Raw genomic sequence first — 18,381 nt, 5'->3', positions numbered from 1 at the left:
CCTGCTATTCATAAGGGCCAAAAGAGACAGAAATAAATCACAAAAGAACTTTACGCTCCAATATGACAGGCATTTCTCATCTCTCCCTTCTTTATCTCCTTCTCTCTCTTCCGAGATGCGTTTGTGTAATCTCTCTACTCTTTTTCCTTTTCTCTCCCTTTCTCAATCTCGTTTTAGTAGTAAAACTGAAGATCTAAGACTTTTATGAAGAGAATCATATTTTTTGGACATTTCTCCGTGAGTATTTATAATATAGAACTCAAAAAAGATTATAAGAAGGTACTTAAAAAGATTAACTCAAAGATGTTCTTACATGTGTAAAGAAATCTGTATTTGTACCTCGGGCTAATGAAATAAATAAAAAATACTAAAATAAGCTAAAAAGCTCTTTTGTTTAAAGAATTTTAATACATAATAATGATTGCTAACGCGTAGGTAGACTAGTGATCCTCAAACTATTTTCAAGCGAGGACCAGTTTTATTAGTCCGGATATTCTACGGATTACCGTACTCTTGTTCCCTTCAGAAGCAAAATTATCATTTTTTTTTGCTTTGAGCACTTACCGATATAATAGATTACAGTAGTCTACCGACTACCCGGTCTAGCTCCAAGAAAGAAAAGAAAGAAAGAAGATAAAACTCGGTAATAAAAGAGGAATAATATCAAACGATCTACTCAACTTGAAACGTCTTCATAAAAGCACGACTTTGTTCAGGAAAAGCAGTCATTTGTCAAGGTTTTTTTTTTAATGAAAGTTTTGACTATGTTAGGCAAACCTTTTCACATTTGTATAATTATTTACCATTGAGTAGTAAAATAACTTTGAATATTTTATTTAAGAAATAGGAGTATGTTTTATGTTATTTTTATTTATTTTAAAATTGTAGTCTATGTAGGAATATGTATAGCATACATTATTTTATGTTTCTTAAAATTAGCTTACACATCATAAAATTAAAATTTATCTTAAAATGCATAAAATATTTCTTTACTATATATAAACTCTCTCTCTCTCTCTCTCTCTATATATATATATATATATATATATATATATATATATATATATATATATATAAACTCTACAGTACAGTACACAACAAATTCATAAAGTACTGGCCTGTACTAAGAAGTAAGAAAATATGAATAAGAGTAAGGTTTGGTATTAAAAAAAAGTGCACTTTAGTTGTATAGGAAGGCAAAAAGTTAGCAATTATAGAACTGCAGCCTATCCGGATCTGGACTTTTTGTTATCTGGCTGCCCTTCCTCCACAATATGTCGCACAGTAGGAAGTCTACTATATTCTAAAATAGTGTTCATTAATTTTATGTTGATATTAATATTAAACGAAAATACATATTATATTTTAATAGTTCAAGGCTACTAAAATATTTTATTGATTCGACAACAAGAAGAATCCTCCTAGGGAACGATGATGAATGTAATGATTGCGTTTTGCTGCAGTAAAAAGTACTCAGGCGTTCGAGCTGAAATTTAGTACACAGTTTGAGACTAAAATGTGCCAAGTCTGAAAGGTTGGAACTCAATATAACTTAAAGTGTGGTTAATAAAGAGCAAAAAAACTATAACTCATACGTAGGTGGCTCGACCCACCTATATGTATGATACATCGAAATATACAGAGGTATATATTGACTTATATACTGAGGAAAGTATGTAGCTTATTGGGAGTGAGCTCTTTCGAAAATGATTCATTTGATTTTATTCATATTTCATAAATAAATATTTTATTAATAACCTGGTAATATGGCATAACTCATTTGTTCTGAAAATCTACCAGGGTTAGTTTATTCTGGGGGTGAGTTTTTATTCGAAAAATTTTCCAAAAATGACTCGCACGATTTTGTTTATATTTTATAAATAAATGATTTCATTAATAACCCTAATATATGGCATAAATAATTTCTTATAAAAACTTTAAGAAGTAGATTGTAAAAACATTAAGGATTTCTTATAAAAACCTTTACTTTTTGGGGTGTTTTATTAGGGCAAAACTTTCTTGAAACGCATTATAATTTTGTTAGTATTGTAGAAGAAAATGTTCATTAATAAATACAGTACAACATGATTGATTCGACTGCAATGAATCTCTTCCCTAGGAATGACGAATGTAGCTTTCTTTGTCTTGAGTCTGAAGGTTCAAAGACGTCTTATTCCAACAAATGTACTTTTATGAAAAGATCGCATTCAGATACTCAAAAATGTTCAGACATCGAGAGATGCTCTATGACACATTCATAAACACTGTTGGTGACTTGAGTGGTTTCGTCTTCAGACTCGAGATATCAGAAAGTTAACCATTTGATTCTAAGCATAAAAAACAGCACGAGCAGACACCAGTTTCACGTCAACTGACGGAGGTTAGAGTATTTTAATTCGAACTCTCCGGTCACAAAGTCATTTGTACTCCTACTTACATGGAACATTCGCAAAGTATTGCACGCCGATTTCAACGAAATTTTGCAGGTAGACACTAGACATAAAATAAAGTGATCCATATCTTTTTGTTTCTGCGGAAAAACGGTCTGAAGAGGCCTAAGCCCCTGTCGAAGTATTTTCAAAAAAGCTCGAAATCTCCAAAACGACACAAACAATAGGACGTCACATGCCTTAAGTTTTTGCCAATGTAATGAAAATGTGATTTCGATATTACTTTTATGCATACATGTTAAAAAATTGCAACAGACGTTTGAGCCTTGGAGCCAAGTTCGTACCCATGTAGTCGGCACTTATGGCAGCGTTTCCCAACCGGTGTGCCGCGAATGGTCCGGTGGTGTGTCGCGCGGAAATCGAAACAAATTATTAATTCTATAGGTACCAAATTGCAAGACATAGGGGAAAATGTATATTTGTATTTTACATTACTATGAACCTCTACTATAAATCTACAATTTTAAGTTTCATACTGTGTTACTTTTCTGTACATTTCTAATGTTAAAAAAGGTATTTATCATTGTCATAACCATTATTGCTTCTTTATTGTTGCAGACTGTTTCGTAGGTAATTTTAACATATCATTCAATAAATTCAACAAAGCAAACATGCATACAAATTACCTACATTTGTGTCTTAAAGGTATATGAGACTTGTTTATCTGTTCGTTATTTAGTGATCTTCCTTTTTAGTGAAAGGTTAGATACAGTTTTCGAGAGAGAAAGTGGATTTTTAAAAATCCCGAGTCCTATATTTCATTGCAATTGTTTTCTATTTTAAAATTAGAATGAAAAATAAGCATAATGATTTACCACGGGGGAAAACCCGTGATCGAGCTTTCTACTCTATAAGAAGGAGATCAGTAATCACAGAAAAATACCACGGTATTTTATATTTACAAATAATAATAGTAATATAATATGGGTGTGCCGTGAGAATTCAAGTTACACCTTTAGTGTGTCGCAAGTTAAAAAAGGTTGGAAAACGCTGACTTATGGTGTACGAAATTACCGATGTTCCCTACATTTCTCTTTAGTTTTGGAAGAAGAACACAACTAATATGTTTTGAAATGCAATATCTAGTTTAACGTCCCACGATTATGCACCGAGGGTAATGCAGACGATGATGATGAGAAATAATGGAATGAAGAAAGAGGAGGAAACGGGAAAACCCCAAGAAAACTCATGCACACGCTGTTTGACCACCAGAATATCTCACATGGCGCAAGATGGCACCTGTGTGGCTTGAAAACGAGTAATACTACAGAAAACGCGAATAACGAATTCAGAAAAAACCGATGTGTTGTAGCTATACGCTACAGGGGCAGATCGACTCACACAGATTACATAAACTACTGGGAACACATTCACTCCAGCTGCATTTTTACTGAAGCCAAGAAATTCAAGTGAAAGATGTAATGATTTTTTTCCCGTTCCTTTTTACATTCTATAAAAATATTCAAATAGTACCGGTACTTGTGCAAGACTCTTGCGCAAGAGTCTTGGTCTTGCACGTATGGTCTTGGTCTTGTTCTTGTTCTTGGTCCGGGATCCCTTGGCCTTGGTGTTGCATGCAAGACTCTTGCACAAACTGCAAGACCAAGACTCTTGCGCTCATCACTATCTACAATGAAAGAGATTGTGAATGATTTCCGTGATTTCCTGAGGAATTGTTATCGAAAGAGAATAAATCAACGTGTGCCTGTTTTAAGTCAATTTTCGATAAATTTTCTGTCAAATTTTACGTCTCCACCTATAGTAATATATCCTAGGCAATGATGAGTGGGTCACTTTTACTCTTTTATATAACTGTGTAATGTAGGGCGTCCCAAATCCCTTAAGTAGCTAATCTCTGACATGGCAGCTTTTTGTGGTCTGAGCTAGGGATGGCCACAAAGTTCCGGTTCCGGCGGAACTCGGAGATCCAGTTTTCAGAACCGGTTCCGGAACTGGATCCGAAAACCCGGATCCAGAACCGGATCTTAGGAACCGGTTCCAGACTTGGATAAGAAAACCCGGTTTCAGAACCGGATCTTAGGAACCGGTTCCAGATTTGGATCTGAAAACCCGGTTCCAGAACCGGATCTTAGGAACCGGTTCCAGACCTGGATCCGAAAGCCACCAAAGACCCGTAAAGGAGGCACAAATTTCAGCTTCAAAACACTGCAAAGATGACCATGCGCTTGTGCCCTCCCCGCCCAGACTCGCTTGTGCCCCCAGAAAAAAAATTTTGGTCCACCAGTGGGTGTTTAGCCAAATGAGTTGGCCAGTTTGCCTGTTTAACTATTGAGTTTGCCAGTTACCCAGTTTATTTAGCCAGATGAGACAAGAGGCCGCCGCCTGGGCGCCTGACTGTCGCTTCCACCATTTTATCTAGCCCACTGTTCACAGCCGTCCAGCAGCTCGGGTTTAGCGTAGGGATCGTCACAAAGTTTCGGTTCCAGCGGAACCGGTTCCCCCGAGGAACCGGTTCTTGGAGATCCGGTTTTCAGAACCGGTTCCGGAACCGGTTCCAGACCTGGATCCGAAAACCCGGTTCCAGAACCGGATCTTCTAGAACCGGATCCGTGCAGACCCGAAAGCCGGTTCCAACAGGAAATGGTTCTGGTCATACTTAGTCTGAGCCACTCCAAGAGACCGGCCAAACTACGTCCAGCCGAGCGACAAATGCATTGTCAGTGTTTTTCGTCCTCTAACAGGCGTATCGGAATCTTTCTGGACCTAGTGACCCTCAGACCTTTTATTCACGAGACTCCCCAGTTTTCCTCACGACACTGAGTGGACTCCAAAATTTGGGATACACCCGGGTCCATGTAGACACGAGTCCAACGGTCTAAAGACTAAACTACGGAGCCCCAACGCTCTCAACAAATTCCTTACCTAGGGTTAACATATTCTGAGATGCCAAAGTGCAGCACACAGTACAGCATGGCTAACTGATTAATATAAACAATAATTTTACCAATAATAAGGATAATAATAAATAAAATAATAAAAACAATAATAAGGAAAGAATCACTGTGTGCCTAGATCTCACTATTTAAAATCTAAATATGACAATATTATTCATAGAAACTAGCATAACAATGCTTTACAGAAAGAACCGGAAGCACATTTATGAAAGGAATGGAAAAAGGAGCCGACGTGATGTACTACGAGAGAGATTGTCACCCGAAGATAGCCAACATTTCTCTTCTTCATTGATTGTTATCACCACATTAAGAAGCCAACACATTTGAGCTTAGAAAATGTGGTCAATTTCGGAAAATGTATGCAGACAGAACTTTTATTCTCAAAATGCAGAGATCTCAGCAAATATCCTGACGTATAGTATCTATAACCTTAACAGCGATGGTAGAGGTCGGAGAGATTTGGTGGTCAGAGATAGTCGTAATGCAGGGATGCAAATCGGTGCGGGCGAGTTTATAAACAGCAAAGACTATAAAAATCACGATTGGGATATGGGCTAGTAGCTATTTTCTTGGGCTAGTAAAATTTTGTTGCTTATTTGCATCCCTGTCGTAATGTAACATTGAAGGAACATGCTATGTCAAAGAGGAACGTTGCTAGTATAGGTGACACTGTCGGCGGCCATCTCGGTAACTGCCACTTTGGATTCAAGTCCATTTTTTAATTATGAAAATGGCATGTAATACATAATTTTCACACTAAGAAAATAATGGTATCCCTTGATGAACGAATTAAGATCATCCTGATGATGGGTGAGGGGAGTTCGAAGTTCACAGGTCCCCTCGTATTTCAACCAAAGAATAATCATAAAGAGTCAGTAGTGTCTCATACGACTATTGCCAAAGTGATAAATCGGTTTAAACAAACTAGTTTACAGGCAAAACAGGCGTCGATTTGGAAGTTATATAGGAGTCACGAATGAGAAAAGATACCGTTTAGGGAAGACTCGCTTATGCTTGTGTTTGCCGAAGCATGTTAAACACATTATGTGAAGCAATAACTTTGCACAGAATAAAGATATGTGAAACCCGATTTCAACATTGTGTTTCTCGGGTAATTCTAGTCCAATATGATATGTCACGTGTCCCATTTCTTATTTTAAACAAATAAGTTTCGTTTCATAGTGTGAAACCACGATATAATTTCAAACTATGGAAATTCAATGCTCTCAAACTTGAAGTAGTACATCTACAAACTACTAGTTTCAATAGATTAACAAGATCAAAGATGGATCTGACGCTGAATCCATATTAAACAACCATTACTCGCTATGTCTGACTGTTTTTGTTCTTTGGCGATAAAAGTTGAAACTGGAAACCGTTAATTTGAACCACTTCCGGATTAAATATATTATTAAAAGAGAAGATAGAACCTATTCTTGGAAAGCTGAATCAATTGCAAAATGCTGCATCTGTCTTCTCTTACCGTTTTTGCTATACGGAAATCAGTATTAAAACCGGAAGTAGTAGTAAATTTCAACCACTTCCGGGTAGAGTGTTACTGATTGTGACCGTATGTTTTCTTGACACCCTGAATCGATTTTAGAAAACAGTTTGTCGCTATTATAATTTTTATTGTGTGGTGATAAGTATTGAAACCTTAAATCGTCAATTTGAACTACTTCCCATTTGAATAGAGTATTAACGGAGGAGATGGAACTTAATTTTTGAACGCTAAATTGATTGCAGTAAATTGTATCTTGTTATCTCTTAACGTTTTTGGTCTGATACTCGTCGATAAACGGACCGACGAACATTCGGGAAAAGTCGTTATATAGTACTTCAGACACTTATGCATAACATAGTTTGGAAATTTAATATGGGTATGAATCCAAAATAGTAGCAACCTAGGTAGCAGTTGCCAAGATCATCTATTTACAATGTATCTCTTGGAATAACATGTTCCTACAATGTTTTATGACATATAGAAGGAATAAACGAATCAATCAGATCTAAAATGTGTTCTTAAGTGGAAACGACAGTCTACCACTATGATTGTTAACAGAGAATATAGTTTAATATAGGTAGCTGACACCATTGTGACAACTAACTACTCGTAATAATCAACGTACGACATAATTTTAATTCATTAACTGAATGGAAATAATAACAATATTGATATCTTATTGATTAACACATAACGCGTATTTTAAATAAAGTGCTAAACTAGAAGTGCATTTATTGTAAACCTACCATGGTATTCCGATTATACTATCTCCTATGTGGAAGTGAAAATGGATCTCAATATACTTACTTTTCTCTTTCCTCCATTACAAAGAATTGACTCCCATATTGTTGGCTGATATTTTTCTGAAATAAATAGAAAAAATACATAATTAAATTTACATTATATTTTCCCTCACATTACTCTAGCTTGCCGTGACTACGTTGTTAGCATAAACGACCCGAGTTCAATTCCCGGCAGGTGCTCATGTGGTTAGGACTCCATTTTAATCGGTTGATCCATGTCTCATACAGTCTCGATGCTGGCATAGATGTTAAATTCCAGATCAATCAAATTAATCTTCTACAAAGCATAATGTTTATTACTATTCTTCAACTTAGCATATTGAGGGGACAGTGTCAAAACTTGATAATCAGAAAAGATTAGCAGGATACATTGGTGCACACAGAAGTTCAAGGGGGTTTTAAGCTCCCAAAGAATTTATGGCAAGTATGCATTTTTTCATAATATCTTGTTGAAAGGGAGTTCGAACGTGGAACTCTTCCTCTGCGTATGTCACTGATGGGAGGGAGATCATTGCCTAATGAAGGAATCTATATTTGTGATATATCTTGAATTATCACTCACGATATAAATCGTATTGACTCAGATGACCATATAAATCATATAAACTCAGATGGCACACAATCTTTTAGTTTCTTCAAAAATACATAAGTCTTAATTAAATACTATGAAAGAAACAATTAAAAATCACCAAATTAGGTATATCGCCAAAATACAGAAGTTTCTTATCCCATGTGAAAACTTTCAATTTTTGGCAAATGATCTGTGAAAGAAAGAAGAATGTGCATGATGATGATGATGACGATTGACACGCATTCGTTCAGGCTAAAGGGGTGGCATTATCTTTGAGAGCCTGTCTATTTCGAAGGTAATGAATTCTTTAGGTATAACAAAAGAGCTGATCACCTTTATACACCTTCGATTTGCTTAAGATGAACTGGCAAAAATAAAAAAACGCAGAGCGTTCCTATCTCAAGGATTTGCCAAAAAGGCAGAACATAATAATAGCTATAATAGTCATTAAGACTGTGAAAAATAAGTTATTTTAATTATTTTATGTGTATGACACAATGAAAAAATAATAAGAAGAAAACATGAGAGAAATAAACAACCTTGGGATTTGGCATTCTATGCATTGGTCAACACCCCACAATTTATATAGCTCTGTTCAACTCCCACCGTGACTTTTAGGGCTATAATACAGAAAATGAAGATAGAGTAGCAAGTAAGATAGAAAACAATGACTTGAAAAGAATAAATAGGTCAGACAATTTCTTTCATTTCTATGAAATGAAATGAAATCTTTGACTTTTACGTCCCACGATTATGCTGGTTAGGCTAAAGGAGACGGTGATGATGAGTAATGAATGAAATGGTGGAATGAAGAAAGTGGGAGGAAACGGGAGAACCCCGAGAAAACCCACGCACACGGTGTTTGTCCACCACAAAGTTCACTTGGCTGGGGCTGAGATCGAACCCTGGACCCCTAGCACCAGAGGTGAACGCTCTACCACTGAGCCACCGCGGCCCTCTTTCATTTCTAGTTTACAAAGGTAGCCTATATGGAGAACTAGAAATAAACAAACCGGAGTGAAGAGATAGAGTAAGATTTAGGATCTGAGACACCACGCATCCAAAAATCGAGTAATTATGGCTTAAATTCACAGTTATTACTTACATCAATTAGGCTAGTTCAATACGATTACTTCAATACTAAATCACTTTTTATAATATCACAAAGCCAGACTCTTCACAGAGATGTGCAGTGGTGTACAGGGGAGAAGCGGTCCAGTACAGTATCAAGAAAGAATGCTTACTTGTTTATTTTGACAAAGATAAAGCAATGTGAAAAATGTAATTTTTACTTACACCAGAACAGTTCAAAGTTATGTTTCTAATGTTCAATTCTTCATAAATAAACATTAATAAACGTTCGTAATTTGATTTTAGTTTAGTGTTTATGCTTATATTATGTTTTTGGTTCTCTTATATCTCATCAAGCACTCCGGCACAGATGAATTTGACACTACAATCCTTGATATGTATCACCTATAGGAGTAATACTTAACTTATTTACTATAGATATATGGGTTTTAAAGTCGACTTGTCAAATTGTCTTGTGTCTGATACATTGTAAACATCATATCAAATAAGCTAAGGTTCATATCGTGCTTTACATACAACTTATTATAGTTCTACCTCCCAAATTGACTGATACATCACCAAAGAGGTGAGTAAAATCATTTGAAGAGAAATGGATGTGCGCTAGTTTTATTAAGAATCTTTTTCGTTAAAGAATAACATAGTGGTGAACATTTTATAAATACGAAAACTAGAGCTCCCTCGTGAATATTTGGATAGCGTACGCAACTTTGGCGTTCGATTCCCAGAGGGGGTCCATTGTAGTTCGGATCCCACCTGTATGACCAAGTCTCATATAGAATCACTGCTGATCGAGATATTGAACTCAAATCTAATCCTAAACACCAAAACTAATTTGCGTTGGTTATATTTATGTTGAAAATAATCATTGGCGACTCTAGTGTTCTACAACAGGGAAGTCACATCGGCATAGGTGGTAAAACTGATTTTGCATACACATCTCGCGTCGAGAAATCATCCCTTGGTTTTCATGCCTCCGGTGATGTTTTGCTTGAAGGCATTCTTTAAATTCTGATACCAGGTACAAATATTGTAGAAAAAATACCACTGCATAGCCATATATCCAATATATAGGCCTTATATACAAAATTATTAACTTAACTTTAGTTACTTTATTCAGCACAAAGAATTCAAGTTATTTATGAACTGAAAAACAATCGATGTTGCCAATACTATCCAATCGATTTCTTCAACTGAATTTTCTCAATCGATTCTGTAAATGAAATGAAATTCCTATTTATACGTCCTATGATGGCACTACCCTTTAGGCTAAAGAAGGTGAATGAATTAATGAAAGTGAATTATAAAATAATTTGTGGAATAAGAGTGTGGGAGAGAACGGGAAATTCCTGAGAGAACCCACGGACATGATATGAGAACCCACGGACATGATATGAGAATCCACGGACATGAGAACCCACGAGAGAACCCTACACAAACTCACGTGGGTGTGCACCAAACCACTGACCCCTTGCACCAGATATAAGCGCTCTACTACTGACTGGGAAGTACTAGAAGTAGTACGCGGGGATCTGCATGTGTTATATATCGTTGAAAAAGTTGAAAAAGTGCACCTCACATGTGAAATATCTCGCTTGAATGGGGCCTGTAGGGGACCTGGCGAACATTTGAAGATCAGAACAAGGCACTCTCCGAAATACCAGAAACCCTGAACAAAATAGGAAGTTATAATGTAATTGTTTTGAGACGTTGTATATATATAGGTTTAAAAGGTAGCTGAATACGAATCTGACATCAAATGTTAACAAATCAAAATGGCGGATCCAACATGGCGGACACAAATTACAAAACAACAAGCTATGGATCTGAAATTGGGTATATAGAGACATTCAATATTGCTATGTATGAATCGGATACCAAAGGTGTAAAATTCAAAACGGTTGATAAAACATGGCGGACAAAATTCAAAAAACCGCTATGGAACTGAAAGCAGGTAGGTAGAGCTTTTAGTGATTGCTGAGTACGAATTCAGTGCTAAAAGTGCAAAATGCAATATGGCGGCCCCAATCTGGCGGATGAAAAGTGCAAAAAAAAAAAATATATGTACAGAACGGTAATATCTTATTCTTACACATGTAGCAGAAAAATACATATAGCACATAAGTGGACAAGTAGGGACAGTCATGTTTTACAATAAGCAGGGAACATGTTTTGCTATACAATCATGCCAAAATTGAAGCATGGAATGCAGGACAGGTTTTGTAGAGCACATGAAATTTGATGATACAAACAAATTGCAATTATAGACAATAATTATTTTACTACCAAATCCATTTCTTGCCTCCCAAAAAATACGCGGGAATCGGCATGTATTATATATCGTTGAAAAGCTCGCATCGAGTACACTTTACATATGTAACATCTCACTTGAAGGACGCCTGGAGAGTACTTTGCAATTATTTGCAGATATAATGAAGATCCGAACAATAACAGTGAAAAGTGCGCGTTGGAGTTTGAAACATCGTTAAGCTTCCATAACTGTCTTTCCGGTTTCACATTATGCCCGTGTACACTTGTAAGCCATATGTATGACAAATATCCACTCTCTCATATGTAGGAATGGTACGGACATCGAGACTAGTCTCAATCTTGTCTCTGTCTCGTCTCTAATTCGATATCGAGATGTGCTTTTTCCAAATCGAAACGAGATCGAGACGGAGTCCAGGCTCGTTTCAATACACATTCTGTACTGTTGAACTTTTTGTCCGCTATATTGGACCGTCATATTGCATTTTGCACTTTTAACATTGGATTTGTACTCCGCGACCATGAAAACTTCTACCTGCCCCTTTCAGTTTCATAGCAATGTTTTGCATATTGTCCGCCATATTGGATACGCCATTTTGAATTTTACATTTTTGGTATACGATTCATACATAGCAACATTGAATATCTCTAGATATCCAATTTCAGATCCATAGCTTGTCTTTTGTAATTTGTGTCCTCCATGTTGGTATCGTGTATTTAGTTATTTATTCCTAAACTAGAGAATCGATAATGTTTTCGTGACGCATTCAAACAAGTTTGCATTCGATTTCGGTTGTTTCTAAAGCAATTGAGTAATTGATTCGACTATTTATTTCCAGCATCAAGACATAGGTTGACTGTTTAACGTATATTCTGAATCTTATGTATTCCTATCGAGAATCGAATTCTGGCATCCCATGGCGAAGACGCGTTTACAAACCATATATAAAGATGCTTCAAGATATATATTAAGTTCTACAACTCTACCAGGGTACAGATTTACTGATCCCCGTGATTTTCTCCGTCTTAAAAGTACCTTACATGACTTGACAATTAATTATTCTCTACTTGTTGTTATTTTGAATTACAAGTGTAACACTTACATAATTATTTGTGGTTTCGCATGTTTGCTTTCGCAGTAGCTTTTCAGTGGTAAATCAATTTAAAATATAGTTCAAGAATATTCATTCGTTTACTAAATGCATGGAAAAAAGAGCTACGTAAACATACATAAGGTGTTATTAAATTCCGGTGGATTCTTCTCCTCTTTGATATAATATCAGTCATTTTTGGTGTGTCTGCGAGAAATGGTACAAATCCATCCCACTTTGCTCTGATTAAGTGTGTTAGCATAGTCATAGAGTTTCGGCTCCACCCTATTTCCTCTTCTTCCACGATCCTGTCTGTCAACCGAAACGGATTTTTTTTTTCATTAAGAAAAATGTGCGGTTACGTTGTACTTAAGAGCAAGCGTTTAAAGTACTGCTCTCTGAGACAGGCTTTCTCTAGAAAGAGGCAAACAAAAACACATGAGCAGAGAGTAACGTGACTTACGCTATGTTGCCAAATCTGTCATAGACATAAATCAGAGTTGCAACTCCATATTAAAATAACTAAACTTTTTTTCGGCCGTTCCTCGTTCATATACAGAAATGAGTGTCAATATTTTTTTCTTAATTATTCTTTTCATATTAATTGGGAACGCACTTGTCTTTGTGACTACATTACAGAGCCGCCTCTGAAAATAACGAAAATGAGCTAATGAACGAACCTTTTATAGGCATATTTATCGAACATGTTCCAAGTGGGCTAGACTTGGTTAGGTACTATGTTAGGTTATGTTAGATAATAGATTAGTTGAATTGAGTTGATTTTGAGTTTAACGTCCACTTTCAGTAGCGAGGCTATATGAGACGGAACCTACTGATTAACGTGGAATCCGAACCACATGAGCTCCCAATGGGAATCGAATCCGTTTCTTCCATGCCAAAGGCGTGTACGCTAACCGCCTAGCCTTAATAGATTAGACAAGGTTAGATTACGTTAATTATTTCAATAATTGAGAAACTAAAATAGAATAAAACACAATAATTGAAGTAAACTGAACTAATCCTTTGTAGAAAATTCTTTGGTCTCAATTAACAATGTATCGATAAAATATGACCTATAAGATGACATGAATCTCCTTGTATGGAAAACAGTTAAATAAGGGTGCATCTATCTACGGTTAAAAAAAAAAAAATCATCAGTACACTTTAAGCAACATCGTCCTTTGTCGTTGATTCTTCTTTCTACATGGAATGTTAAAACTCTCAGGGTTATGTTATTTCATATTATCAAAGTAACCTGCAACATTGGTTAACTAGTTATTATATACTTTTCTGTTTGTTTTTTTTTTTTCCTTTTGAATGAGATACTGTTCAGTTAGACATCTCAATCGTATGAACCAAATAGTTTTGGACATGAATATTTCCAATACACTCCAATAAACAATGTTGTTTTATAGTATTAGCGAGCCAGATATATTTGTTATGTATTAAGGAGGCAGTCTACTAAAAATGATACAAAAACTAACCATTTTTCTTTGGCCCGTTTCTCGTAAGTGAGAAGAGATAATTAAATCTAACATACCGCAATAATAGATAATTGTTATTCTACACCCGAAAATACGAATAGAAAGAATTTTCAGTGTTGCCATCTATGGAAATTACAGTATGACCAGAATATGAATCACCCAAAAATCTAGATTAAGGTAGCGTCTAGAAAAATGAACTCAACGATAATTGCTGACTTATCATGTTGTCCTGGATTCTTGATAACTACTTTTTAAATAATGTTTGTATTTATTTTGTAATTAAAGAAAATGTAAGTTTAATAACTTTCTGTTTATATCAAAATAAATATAAATATTATTTTAAAAGTAGCCTAACTGGCATAATCGTGGGACGTTAAACTTGAAGATTTCATTTCATTTTTAGTTGTCAAGGAACCAATACAACATGATAAGTCAGCAATTATCGCTGAGTTCATTTTTCTATTCGCTGCCTTAACCTAGATTTTTGGGTAATTCATATTCTGGTCATACTGTAATTTATATGGATGGCAACACTGAAAATTCTTTCCATTCATATTTTAGGGTGTAGAATTACATTACATTTCATTGTTTCTTCTCACTTATGAAAAACGAGCAAAAGAAAATAGTCTCCTTAATGAGACAAAACTGACCACTAAATATCTTAATAACATTTATGTAACAGTTCCAACAATGTAATACTGCTTCCATCAGACGTGTTATCTTGGCACACGTTATATCTAAAGGCAATTTACACTCCTGATGCTGAAACTGTTATACATGTGATATTAATATATGTTTTGGTCAGTATTGTTTAATTAATGTATGATGAATATTTCTAAAGTTCTAATGAACAATACAAATTATTTCGTTGGTCTTCTTCAGTTCAACGATACTTGAATGTCTCAAATTACCAACCATAAACTCTGTTCTGAGAAGATCAGGGCACTCTAAATAATGAATTGTTCTGTTTATTTACTTTGTTTCACATTTCATATTTATATATTTCAGTATGTTAACAAGTGAGAGTGGTCACAGAAAATTTATTCAGAACTCAGTCACACCAAACTGAAGTTTCAACCATTATGTCTTTATGGACCTTCAATATTTTTTAAATATATCATATATTAAATATGTGATGCTGTCTGATTCTTTTTGAGATTGGCAAATATTTCTTCTCACCAAAAGTCCTCCCATCTATGATGTATATACATTGCCTAAATATACAGTTGCTGGATTGGAAGTCCTGTCTCACTGCATCCCTGATTTTAAGAAATAAGACCGGTGCTGCACTTACTGTGGGGTTTAAATTAGCTTATTAGTCCAACCTAATTAACTGTTAGGTGTGTGCATAAGTTTTCAGCGTGTTTTATTGAAAATAAAAATTATATTTCTAAGTAACGAAATACAATCTTAATTATCTCACTTTAGCTCAAAAAACAATTAGTTTGCCTATTTTCTGCTCAAAGAAGAACTGTGACTTAGAAGTGATGAAATTATCGATGATTTTTTTTATATATATATTATCGATGTTTGGAAAGCACTGCCCAAAAAGTGTATGTTGTAGGGGCTTAAACAGACGATAGTCTGAAGGAGTGAAATCAGGTGAATATGTCACATGTGGAAAAGCTTCTCAAATTAGGTTGAAGATAATTTCTTTTGTTGACAAAACGGTATGTGGACGAGCATTGTTGTGAAACAATATGATCTACCGCGTTCCTTGCCCGTATTCTTTGATTTTTTTTTCTCGCTCAAACAGAGCAATTGGTTGTTGTAGTGTTTTGGTACCGATGGTTTAAGCAGGATTCAGAAATTAGTAATAGAACATGCTCTTCATATCCAACGAGATGCACAACAAAACATTTTGCCCTTGAGTTTTCTTTTTAGCGACGGAAGTGGACAACTGATCACGATTCACAACGTTTAGAATATCGTAATAAGATTACTTTCATCTCCTGTTACGATTTTCCAGAAAAAAAAATACTTCCTCTTATGGCAAGCAAGATGTATCTCAAAATAATTAAATCAAACCAAAAATGTGTTCAGACTACTCTCTATATTACGTTTTGTGAGCGCCTGTGGGATCCATATGCCTACTTTCTGAATCTTGTCAGGTGTGTGCAGACTTCTAACGATTGTTGAAAGCTCAAATTCATCATTCTCACACAATTCCTTGGTTATTTGGCATGGGTCTTCTAGAAGCAGCGCTTCCGTATCATCGTTTTCGAATTCTTGATGTCTTTCTCTTCTTGGTTTGAATTCCAGGTCGAAATATGTCTTTTTGAATTTGGTAAATCATTATCTCACTATACTTGTACCTCCCATACGGTTCATCGATAGTTCTTTTGGCGTGTCCTATAGACTTTCGTAAGGCTGAAAAATAACAGCATGCAATATCAAACGCGTGTCTTATAGGTAGCCATATCAAATTAACTATGAACTCTTTGTATCGAGAAACAAATCGTCAAGCTATGTAAACCTGAATAGTTTTCTTTTTCCCCTCTCATCAAACAGCTTAGTGAAGCTGTACAAAGGTAGCGCTAGAAACTTATGAACACTGTATAATAAAATGAAATAATGATTCTCCTAGGACTACTACCAGCAGTAATAATAATATCAATAACAATACGAGATACAGATAACATTCAGATAAAGATCTAAATTTTTTATCTTGTGTGTTTGAAGTTTGTTATGTCTCTAATATGTACATTTAGAACCATGACAAGACGTAACTTTCGATGGAACATTAAATAAAACTCACTCATTTACAATTCAAATAATTCTCTTCACACGAAAATCAAATATTCAAAATACTGAAAAAAAGCAAAGAACGATAAAAAGGATTTGGGCTCAATAGCACTAAATCTTCTAGAAAATGCTGCGACACAAATTACTCGGTGTCTTTACAATTTTATTTATCGTTTAGTAATTTGACTGCCCGGTAGTGTCGGTTTAATAAACGCATTGATAAAGAATATATATCTCTTAATCTACTGTAAAATCATGTGGTGATAAGTAACATGTTATGATTGAGGTCAAATCACATAGTAATAAGCGATTTATCTGGATTTATCGTGAAATCACTTAATGATAAGCAATATTTGATAAGTAATTGGTTGATGAATGGTCAAATCATGTACTGATAAACAAATCTTTTGGTAGACTGCCACAGCACATGTTGATAAGCAGTTTCTAAAATTTCTGACCACTTCATTTTTCAGTACTTCATAAATAAGATAACCAGCATTGAGCCTAAACTTTGGTATTATCTGTTATTAAAAAAATAAATAAATGAATTGCGAACAATCTTCGGTGAGCTAATATTAAGGGGGGAAGAAATGGATGTTGCTAGTAGAGCTATAGTTTTCATAGACCCATAACACTGGCCAACAACAAAATAATGTTTATCTCAAGGACTTCAATAGGTGAATCTAATAGTACTGACAGCAGTGATTTCAGATCTGGTTTTAGTTTTGATGAGACAGGGGGAAAAAATGTGTACTACGGTTCATGTAGGCTAACTTTGCATGCAAGAAGGCGCTTTTGCAATGTAAACACGTTGAAAACGTACCTCTAAAATGTTTGGATGCATGATTTTCGCCTGTATTTGGCGTCAGGAATATCCCTCTGCAAAATCCAGGTATAATCAGCTGGATTTTGCTGGTGGAAATGTTCCATTTTCCCTGTTAACATTTCTCCATTTCCGCAATAGCCTGATGAAACCTCTCACCATGCTCGTCACTCACAGCTCCACGGGAAGAAAACGCCATGTATCTTTGGGGGGAAGAAGTCTAAGGTGTAGGAGTCCAAGAAGTTAATTTTAAGGCACATGTTGCACCCCAATGCCTGATAGGTAGTTACGAGGTCGGACACAACGTCGTGGAAACTGTCGGACCTATGATTCTACAAAAAAATCTCTGCATATTGTTCTAAATGTCAGGCATGCGGTTTTCTCGAGCTCATTAAGTTCGTCAATGAACTACACATCACGGAACAGTTCCCTGATCTGAAGGCCTACAAAAACACTGATTTTTAGCATCACTCATTGTGGGAAATTTAGTTCTTATATATTTCAATTCCTGCCAGTTCTGTCCATGCTTTTGACGAGGTTCCTAATCAGACCGAGTTTTATGTGTGGAAGGGGAAGATTTTTTTTTTCGGATCAACTAAAGGAAGATACATGGCGTTTTGTTCCCCTGGAGTCAGTGA

The 18,381-nt window shown here is 35.6% G+C and overlaps 1 long non-coding RNA gene across 1 annotated transcript in view; it reads right to left on the bottom strand.

Annotated features, from left to right (window-relative positions):
• Window positions 1–18,381, bottom strand: part of LOC145664330 (uncharacterized) — a 1,055,818-nt gene that overhangs the window by 257,147 nt on the left and 780,290 nt on the right. The window contains exon 6 of the long non-coding RNA XR_014127356.1: window positions 7,677–7,732. This is a non-coding gene — a long non-coding RNA (uncharacterized LOC145664330). The remainder of the gene's footprint in view (window positions 1–7,676; window positions 7,733–18,381) is intronic.

This window comes from Thermobia domestica, chromosome 11 (assembly GCF_964235325.1).
Source record: "Thermobia domestica chromosome 11, izTheDome1.hap1.1, whole genome shotgun sequence".
Lineage (NCBI taxonomy): Eukaryota > Metazoa > Arthropoda > Insecta > Zygentoma > Lepismatidae > Thermobia > Thermobia domestica.
This window is presented reverse-complemented; position numbering and strand designations above follow the sequence as displayed.